Below are 10,000 nucleotides of genomic sequence, written 5' to 3'. Positions count from 1 at the left end.
TGACTGAATTATCGGTTGATCGTCTAGTTATATATCATGGATTAATTCGTTATGTACCCTCTTAACGATGAACGTTGTCGAAAGAGAGCCGTGGATTACGTGGATAAACGATTCTGCACCAAATATATATTAACAAAAAAAACAGTACAGTTCTTATAATTCTTTTAGAGTCCTGAAGGAAGCGATGTATTATTATGCAAAGAATATGGTCGAAGGTATCAGCTTGTAACCTTGTGGAGTGTCGGTCTCTGGGTATCTGAAGAAATGTGTCAAGTCAAGAGCCAACTCTGCTTTGACTGTGTTTCTCTTTGCGCATTTTCCTCCAAGAAATGTCGCGCATTCTCTAGAAATGACTTTCTGTGTTCTCTCTATCTTTCCATCTGAGAGACTGTCGTCTGCACATTTCCCAGTCAAGAGCCCGCTCTGCTCTGCGCATTCTCTCTTTTGTCCATCTGACTTGTTGATATATATATAAACAATTATATCGCCCTCTGAACATCACGTGGATATTATTTCTTTTTTGTTTAGAAATTCAATTCTCAGTCCAGAATCTAAATTATCATTTACAAAAATAACACAATGGCTCGCTTCAAAGATTTGATCGAACTCAAATAAACAGTTAGTAAATGCAGTTTTTGTTAACCTTTAACACACAAAGTTCTCAGATTTCTTAAATAAACAACTTGATACCAAGTGGTTTTGCCTTTCTTCCTAACGGGATGGGGGCATCAACCTACCCACACCCTTACTTTGTTACATTACCTCCCCTACTTAAAAGAAACAATATTGAGACCAATATTTTTTCTAACCCACTTCTTCTTACTTGACCTTAATACTAGAGAATCTCTGTGGTTTTACAATTCATAATATTTAGCTATTTGGTTAATAAAAGAAGAAAATTTTTAAAAGGTTTATCTTTCATGCACATGCAAAATTTTTCTTTCAGAGTTCGTGTGTTTTTTTTAAATCTGCTTTCAGTTCATTATGGTTTTATAAGAGTTCAGAACCCTCATTATTATTATTATTATTATTATTATTATTATTATTATTATTATTATTATTATTTATTTTAATTTTTTTTACATATATATATATATATATATATATTCGACGCATGCAATTATTTATTCGATAGTTCATTTTTCTCCAGATTTCATTCCATGGCTCTTTCTTGATTACCCGGCTTCAGTCTTCTTCACATATGTATCTCCAACATTGGTAGGGTATTAGATGCGGGGTTTGTTAGTATTCTCGGTTCTGTACCAGATTGATCAGGACTGGTGGCATTATCTAAAACCACGGTAGCGTTCCCCACTTCATGCTCATCCCTATTCATTTCAAACATTGAATGGGCTTTTCCTTTTAAGCGCTCTAATTGAGGGTTACCCTCATCCTCATCTACTTTATTAGCATCTTTTCTAGCCCTTAGGATGCTATTGATGTGGCTTACTCTCCTTTTCCCATACACTAGAAAAGCTATTATCATCATCACGATCAAGATGATTATTGTGGGATATAACCATTTACTTACTTCTTCCCATCGTCATTTTTCTTGTTCGTTATTACTCTTCACTGTTCGTTACTCATCTACTAACACGCTTATAGCGGTCTTTCCAACTGGTTTCAGAAGAGGTGGAATTTCGTGAGCTTCTATCTTCGGAAATTCCTTAGGTATAGGGGTCCGTACTTTCGACCACTTTACACGCGGTATTTTAATTAATGATAGAAAGTCATTCCGGAGCACAAACTTCTCAAACTATGGAGATCTTGCCGTCCTATAAACTTACAAGTTTGTAGGACGGCAAGATCTCCATAGTTGGGCGAAACGCTGCACAACTCATAGGTAAATCTATAATGGTCATAGGTGGATGAATAAGTATTTCCCCTTGTTGCCGTCTCTTACAGACTTTCGACAACTTCCGTTCACTAGTTGAGGCAACTGCCCAAACACCATCAGATAGATGTATAGCTTGGGGGGTTAGTATATCAATCGACACCTCTGCTCCACAATATTTATCGATCCCCTCCTCATTACCTTGGAATAATTGAACTACGCATAACTTGTGTCCGTTAGTTACATAGATGGGACTTTTTACTGCACAAACTTACAGTGTATTCATGCTACACGCTAGTGCTTCGCTAGACGACAACACTATGAATTTGGTTCGGGCGGGGTTAAAAGCTATTCCTTCAGTTTCACCTTTGTATCTTGCTACTGCTCTCTCCTCAGTGACATTATTAGGAAACGGTATCGGTAAATTAATTATGTTAAACACCTCGAAGTCGCTACCTCCACTCAACAAAGGTAACTCAACCACTACGTAAATGTTATCATTTTGCATAATTGTAGCACAACTTAAGGTTTTATAATATTCCCATAGACTCTTCTTTGGATCTACTGGTAAGCGTAAAGCATGTGGCAAGTCTGACTGAATCATCTCGAGTATTGTTTTTAAGTCTTTGGGAGGTATGATGCTCGGTGACATGTGCGCTAATGAAAGTAAATCTAATTGTGTCATAACATGTGCCATTGCCAATGTCAATAACTGAATTGATGAGTCGAGTTGGTTTGTCATCATCATCAGTTCCAGTATTTGCCCAATTACAGCTTCTACGGTACTTATTCTTCTAGCCATAAAAGTTAAACTTCCGTTTAGGCTGGTGACCGTATGAGATAGCCAGTTAATTCTTTGTCTATGTTCTGTTAGTTCGTATCTAGTAACATTCACTATCGATTAACTTTTCCCTACGACGTGCTTTATCTTCTGTTGATTTTCCTCTAAACCGCTTATATGCTTTCCTAATGCTTCTGTGTCACTTTCTGATACTATACCGAATAATACGTGTAGTACTTTACCTTTCTAACTCGTTTTTGGGTCGCTTCTGTTGCCAGTAATCCAATATCCCTAAAATATCCTCCAACAGAGTCTTTGTTTCATTTTTATTTCAATCACTCAATTCCATTTCCCCAAATAACTTCTTGTCTTCTTTATCTTCTTCATAGCTATATTTAATTTTCCCTCGTTTTGAGATAACATTGATAGGTCGTTTTATGCTGCTTCTCAGAAGTCTAGGTCCCATCACGTCGCCTATTACTTCTGGGGGCTGTGTCGACGGAATCGTATTGCTTTCTGATTCTTCAGCCCTATTCTCCTTACCAGCTTCTCTATCTCTCCGTACCGATAATGGAATATCATCTTCAGATCCCCAACCTTCCGAATCTGGAGGCATAGTTGTTATCTCTGTTAGCACGTCTGTATTCTCTACCTCAAATTCTACCTCTAACTCCCATTCATCTGCTATCTCATCATCAGCCCACCTATCCGTATCTTCCCGATCTCCTTCCGGATCTATCAGGGTGGCTTTCCTTACAGGTCTGTCTGTCTGTATATTAGGCATTTTCCACTCCCTAATATTGGCTTCACAGATATCTGACGCGTGAACCCTCTTCGTTTTATTTGTCAGTTGATCCCATATTTTATATGTTACCGGTCCTGTTTGTTTTACTATCCTATAGTACGGTTTCACTCTAGGATCTAATTTTCCTTTTCTAACCTGTGCTCTGTAGTATACCAGGTCGCCAACTCCATATGTTTTCTTAACCCTTCCATTGTTGACTCTTTTGTTACACTTTTTCTGTGCTGAGCTAATCCTTCGACGCACTTCAACAAACAGAGAATGCTGCTGCTCAATCATTTTTTTATGATTTTCTTCCCCAGTATACCTTTTTTTTGGTCGTAGAAGATTATCTAATCGTAACACTACATGTGACGGGACACCGGACGATGCCGGGTGTCCCGTTCAGCTGGGTGAAGATAAGAATGCTTATGACCGGGGGGGGGTGATACTGTGTCAAAGATTAAGACAGGCGTTTATGAGGTTTTCGGGAGACATGGTATCTGTTTTAATGGCGGAAAAAAAGAGATAAGTCTGAAAATGGGAATTTCTCACAAAGATTATTTTTCTAGTTGGATCTGGGGAGAATGAGTTTTAACTAACGTAATTGATTCGGACAGTCTTGAGAATTTGGGTTCCAAAATGTCTGCTCAGAGTCGGGGACCCGGGGTGTTTTAACTCGGAGACCACCAAGCTAGTTTGACAGATATGTTCATAAAACAATAGAGAAAGGGAAAAGAATAAGAAAATAGAGGGATAGAGAAAGAAATTCACAAGAGAAGAAAGAGGGGGGAATAGAAGATAATGGAGAAAAGGAAGGAAGATGCTTTTTATAAACAACGATCGCCTACTCGAAAAGAGATAGAAGGGTTTTGGCAGTCTTTGGCTAGCTAGCGAAGCGTACACATCGGCTCTCGCCCCGCCTGAGGCGAGAGGGGCAGAAATCTCAATAAGGACTAACTTGAAAAGATCTTGTTCTTAGCTAGAGAATTAACCTGATATCTCAAGTATACAACCTGCATCACGAAACGCGGATAACGAAAACACGACTTTAAACAAATGTAGAATGATTGCAAATAATTATTTTATTTAGTTTAAACGAAAATGACCTCAGAGTTTTTTCTTTGTTTTTCGATTGCCGGCATAAGTGAAGATGCAGTTTATTTCAGGTATGCCCTGACGCCAGACGATGAAGACACATACACGAAACCAGAGTGATGGCCGAAGAGGACAATGTTGCCACACGGACTTGGGGTCATGCACGTTTAACGTGCCTTGAGCAGCGGAGGTATGTTTTCCAGTGACCAGTGCGAGTCTGGTCGCGCTGGAGGGGTCCACCACTAGACGACGCATGTCCGGGACACGAAAGTGTCACATTCACGTGCCAGTGACATATATCTGTTATAATCTGGTGCCGATGACTATCACGATCTGTTGCCGTGACTCTTGTGTCACAACGTGATGCGCGTGACCCGTCCCGTTACATACATCTCTACTGTGCACCAGGTAATATGGATAGAATTTAGTCGTATCGTTATGTGAAAATCTGGCCGCTGCTAAGGCCTGATTCAAGAACAAGTCCCAATTCTCGACTTCGTCCTCTGATAACTTCAACAGCGTATCTCCCAAAAACCTATGGAATCTCTCTACTTTAGCATTGCTCTGAGGGTGGTATGGAGAGGTGGTAATATGTTTCACTCCTAAATATCCCGTGACCTCCCTTATAGTGGCATTTACAAATTCTCTGCCATTGTCTGTCACTAACATACGTGGGACACCATACCTAGGGAAAATTTCATTCATAAGTATCTCCGCCATCGTTTGTGCATCCTTCCTTTGCACCGGGAATGCCTCTACCCAGCTAGTTAACCAATCGACCATGCTGACTATATACTTATTTCCCTTGTTACTATTATTATATGGCCCTGAGACATCCATGCTCCACTTCTCAAATGGATATGATGGAATATCAGTCTCCATTAGGGATGTCTTAGCGCCCTTAACAGCTCGCTTCTGGCAAGTGACACATTCCGTCACATAGGAGTGGATATGTTTATACATACCAGGCCAATAGTATTTCTTCGCTAAAATCGAGTAAGTCTTATCAATACCTACATGACCTAACCCGTCATGTGCTACCTGCACTACACTGGCCCTCACGTGACCATTCGGGACATACAATTGGGTTCTTTTCTTCCCCATTTACATAGTATACCCGATCATCTTTCAACAGGTATTTTCTCGATTTTGAAAGTGGTAATTTCTCTTCTACTAGCGATTTCTTAAGTTCGCTATACTCTTTGTCCCTGCTCGCTTCTAACTTAAGTAGCTTCAGGTCTATGAATTTCCATGCAATCTTATCGGAATCGTCTTCTTGAGAGTTATTTTCTTCTGGCTCTATTTCATCTTCCATCTCTGAGGGCCTATTCTGCAATTGCTGAGAGTTGAGTATGCAAATTCTATAGTTATTATCATTAACTAGATTCTGATCACTAGCGTCAGCTTTTTCCCCTACCGCTTCGGGAATTCTAGATAATAAATCTGCACATGTGTTCTCTTTTCCGGACAGGTACTCTATCTTACAGTCGCAGCCACTCAGTTGCATAGCCCACAGTTGCACCTTTCGATTCTTCCATTCAGCATCGAACAAGTACTGTAATGGACAATGATCAGTTTTTATCACGAACGTCGCACCCACTAAATAAAAATGAAGCTTTTGTAAAGCGTACACGATGGCATAGGCCTCTTTTTCAATCACAGGGCACTTCTGTTGGGTCTTTGTTAACTTGTGAGAGAGAAAGTAGACAGGCATTTCATCCTTTATTCCCGGGATTACAGCTTCTGCCTCTTCACACGACTGAGTCAAGCAAGCTCCTATACACGTATCACTAGCATCCGTATATAGGACCATAAGCTTGTTCAAATCGGGATAAATCAATAAAGGAATGGATATCAGTTCCGCTTTTAACATATCGAATGCTTTCTGACATGCCTCGGTCCAATTGAACCTAGCGTATTTTTTCGTTAGATTAATTAGTGGTATAGCTATTCTAGAGAACCCTGCTATGAACCTTCTGTAATAACCTAGTTCCTATAAATGCTCTAACTTGTCTAACTGTTTGAGGTTCTAGCATTGCCCTTATAATCTTTACTTTATCAGTATCTGGCCTTACTCCAGATTGGTCTATGATAAATCCTAAATATTTAGTCTCTTTTCTTATAAATTGACACTTTTCTATTTTTAGTTTCAAGCCATGATATTTCAGACGATCTAACACAGCCTGTAAATGCTTAAAGTGCTCTTCCGGGGTTTTTGAGAATATTAAGATGTCATCCAAATATGCCATAGCAAAATGTTCAAATCCTCTCAACACTATTGCCATTAATGACTGAAAAACACCAGGGGCTCTTGCTAGTCCAAACGGCATGACACGGAACTGGAACAACCCCATATGACAACAGAAAGCCGTCTTAGGTTTGTCCTTCTCATTTACTGCCACTTGCCAGTAACCTGATCTTAAGTCTAAGGAGGAAAAACATGTAGCTTTCCCTAGCATCGCTAAAATGTCGTCTATCAAGGGCAGGGGATAAGCAGTAGATTTTGTTATCTTATTAAGTTCTCTAAAATCTACGCAAAATCTATTTCCCCCATCCTTTTTCTCCACTACTACTACTACTGGGAAACCCCAAGGTGATTGAGATGGCTCAATAATACCAGCCTCTCCCATCTCCTTCACTGCTTTTTCAACCAACTCTCTCTTCCAAATAGGCGTTCTGTACGGCCTCATCTTTATTGGTTGGTGGTCTCCTGTATCAATCGACATTTTTACTGTATGCGTATTACCTAATTCCTTATCTGACTTAGCTAACACTCGCTTATTAGCTTTAAATAGTCTTCCTAATCTCTCTCGGTATTGGTCAGGACAGTCTAATTCCACCTTGTCACTAATTGCTTCACTCTCTACAGGCATTTCTTCGCACCTCACCCTAGTTTTTAATGTTAACACTGAAGCTCTGCCCAACTTAGTTCCTGATTTAATATTAACCGTCTTCAGACTCGTATTTGCTACAACTACTGGAAAATTCTGCGCCTGACCTTCCTGCACTAATGCTGGTAACACTGTCACGTCCTCGTCCTCTTCTATGTGGGGAAGGGGTAACACCTGATAAACGGCTTTGTTATCCCTTATAGCCCCTTCTATCTCACTCCAGCTCGTCACCGCCATTCTAGGTGGAATCTTTAAATCTTCACGAGACATGAGGTCCACTCGAGCGAGCATCGTGCTACCTAAAATAATCTCTTCCTCCCCAAGAACTAACTTTGGAGGGTCGAATTTTAATACTGCTTTCCTCTGTCTAAGCCAGTCTCCTCCCAGTATCACGTCATGGGTCATTTTTGGTGCTACATACAGTGTGTGGGATGTCTCGGTCTCCCCCACCTTTATCTTTACTTCCAGCATCCAATCTAATCTGAATCTACCCCCATCGGCTTGAAATGCGTTCACCTTAGTCGACATAAATCGGTCGGTGGGGAGTCTTAGTCTTTGCAACCGTAAAGAACTAATGACTGAAACTTCCGATCCGGTGTCTATCAGCGCTCTGAACACTTCGCCCTCTATCTCAATGTTGCAGGTGAGTTCGTCATCTTCGGGCCATATTTGACATAACTTAATCTCATCTCTATCCTTGTCCGAAGGATTCTTAACTTTACTTTTCCTCTTTCTACGACTGTCCCATAAATGCCCGCTCTTCCCGAACCCCTGGCATGTCTCCTTCTTCCTAAGTGGACAGCTAGTTGCGGTGTGCCCTCTTTCCTTACACTTGTCACACCGTACGAACCCCTTTGCCTTGCAACTCCGAATTAAGTGTTCTTCACTGCCGCACTTAAAACACTTAGGTCTCAACATACAGGCCCTTTTTGAATGTCCCGGGCGGCCACAGTTGAAACAGTGCACCCCGTCTCTGCACTGATAAGTATAGTGCCCCTCTTTTCCGCAATTGTAGCATTTTAATTTTAAAGCCCCATCTATGCTTTTCCGGACATTCCTATCTCTCCTAGGGGTCACCCGCCCTTTCGCTACTGGGGCGACCCTAACTAGTTTAAAGATTTCTTTGTTGGGGTCTTCCTGGGTTTTAATTTGGTTCTGGGTGGATTGTTTCTGTCCTTAATCCTACATTCATGTGCCCTGTGCCCTTCTTTCTGGCAAACAAAGCACAATAGACCCCTCTTAAAGTTAGGATGAGGTATGTATCTTCCCCCCTACCCTTAAATCCCGGTGTTCTGGATTCGTGGCTTCTTCTTCCCAACTCTGAAGCTTAGGGCATTTTGCTCGGATGTGTCCTCGTAACCCGCATCCGTAGCAGACCTTCAACCAGTCTGTCTTGTTCTCCTCCAATTTTCCTAATCTCTGGAGAAGAGCTTCAGCTCTTCGAGCCTGTGCAAAGGCCTCCTCAAACGTGTTAGGTTCTGCCCTTGCCACGTCCTTACGCAACAGAGAATTACTCAAAGCGTCCGTGAAGAACTCTGCCAGCTGGGCCTGGGTAGCCGGATCATTTCTCCGATCTTGATCCGGGTAGGCTACCTTAGCAAGAACGCTCATGCGTCCCTCTAGGTGAGCAATGGATTCTCCATCCCTCTGCTTCACCCCTATCAGCGCTCGAGCTGCCTCTGTTCGGCTCGAGTGACTGCCGAAGTGCTGTTGGATGTCATGTTCAAACCTTTCCCAGTTGCTTTGGGATCTGTACTTATCCAAATACTCCCCAATCCATTCTGAGGCAACGCCCTCGGTATAGTCATACGCCAGTAAGATCATATTGGCCCCCAGCAGGTTATAGATGCGCCCTTTCTTTTCTATTGCTTTGAGCCAGGGTCCCAACTTCACAGCCACACCTGTGAATAGTGGAATTCTGGATCCCGTTACATTAAGTTTTGGAGTTAGCCGACCCCCTCTTCAATCCCACGACCCAACTCCTCTGCAGCCCTAGTAGATTCCATATTAAAAAAAAATTAAGCGCTCTTTGAAAAAGCCCACAAGAAGTCCAAAAACGAACAATGACAAACAAAGAAGGAAGTGAAAAGAACGAAAATAGTGGTTTTCCTACCTGATCGCCGAGATATTCCTGGTTCTGCGCTGCTTTTTGTTGACTCTCTTGTTGGAAGGTTCCACCTGTTATAAACAGTAAACCTCCTGTTTTTTTTTGTTTTTTTTTTTGGTTAGCTAACACACTTTCTTTCTGATTTAGATAATCCTGGTCACGGCAGCAAATGTGACTCCCACACTTTCACCAGTCGGTTGAGGACGATCGTCGACCTCGGAACCCTTCCACTACCAGTGATAATTCTTGGCCGTCTAAAGTTACTGGTGTGGGAAAGTGACCGAATTATCAGTTGATCGTCTAGTTATATATCCTAGACCAATTCGTTGTGTATCCTCTTAACGATGAACGTCGTCGAAAGAGAGCCGTGGATTTTTTTTGTGTAGTAAAAGAAAAAAAACAGGATAAACGATTCTGCACCAAATATATATTAACAAAAAAAACAGTACAGTTCTTATAATTCTTTCAGAGTCCTGAAGGAAGCGATGTGTTATTATGCTAAGAATAT

The 10,000-nt window shown here is 41.3% G+C and overlaps 1 protein-coding gene across 3 annotated transcripts in view; it reads left to right on the top strand.

Annotated features, from left to right (window-relative positions):
- The window catches only part of LOC145247904 (uncharacterized), an 84,095-nt gene that overhangs the window by 43,528 nt on the left and 30,567 nt on the right, over positions 1-10,000 (top strand). The window lies entirely within an intron of this gene.

This window comes from Euprymna scolopes, chromosome 26, assembly GCF_053919585.1.
Source record: "Euprymna scolopes isolate OS-2025 chromosome 26, ASM5391958v1, whole genome shotgun sequence".
Classification (NCBI taxonomy): domain Eukaryota; kingdom Metazoa; phylum Mollusca; class Cephalopoda; order Sepiida; family Sepiolidae; genus Euprymna; species Euprymna scolopes.
This window is presented reverse-complemented; position numbering and strand designations above follow the sequence as displayed.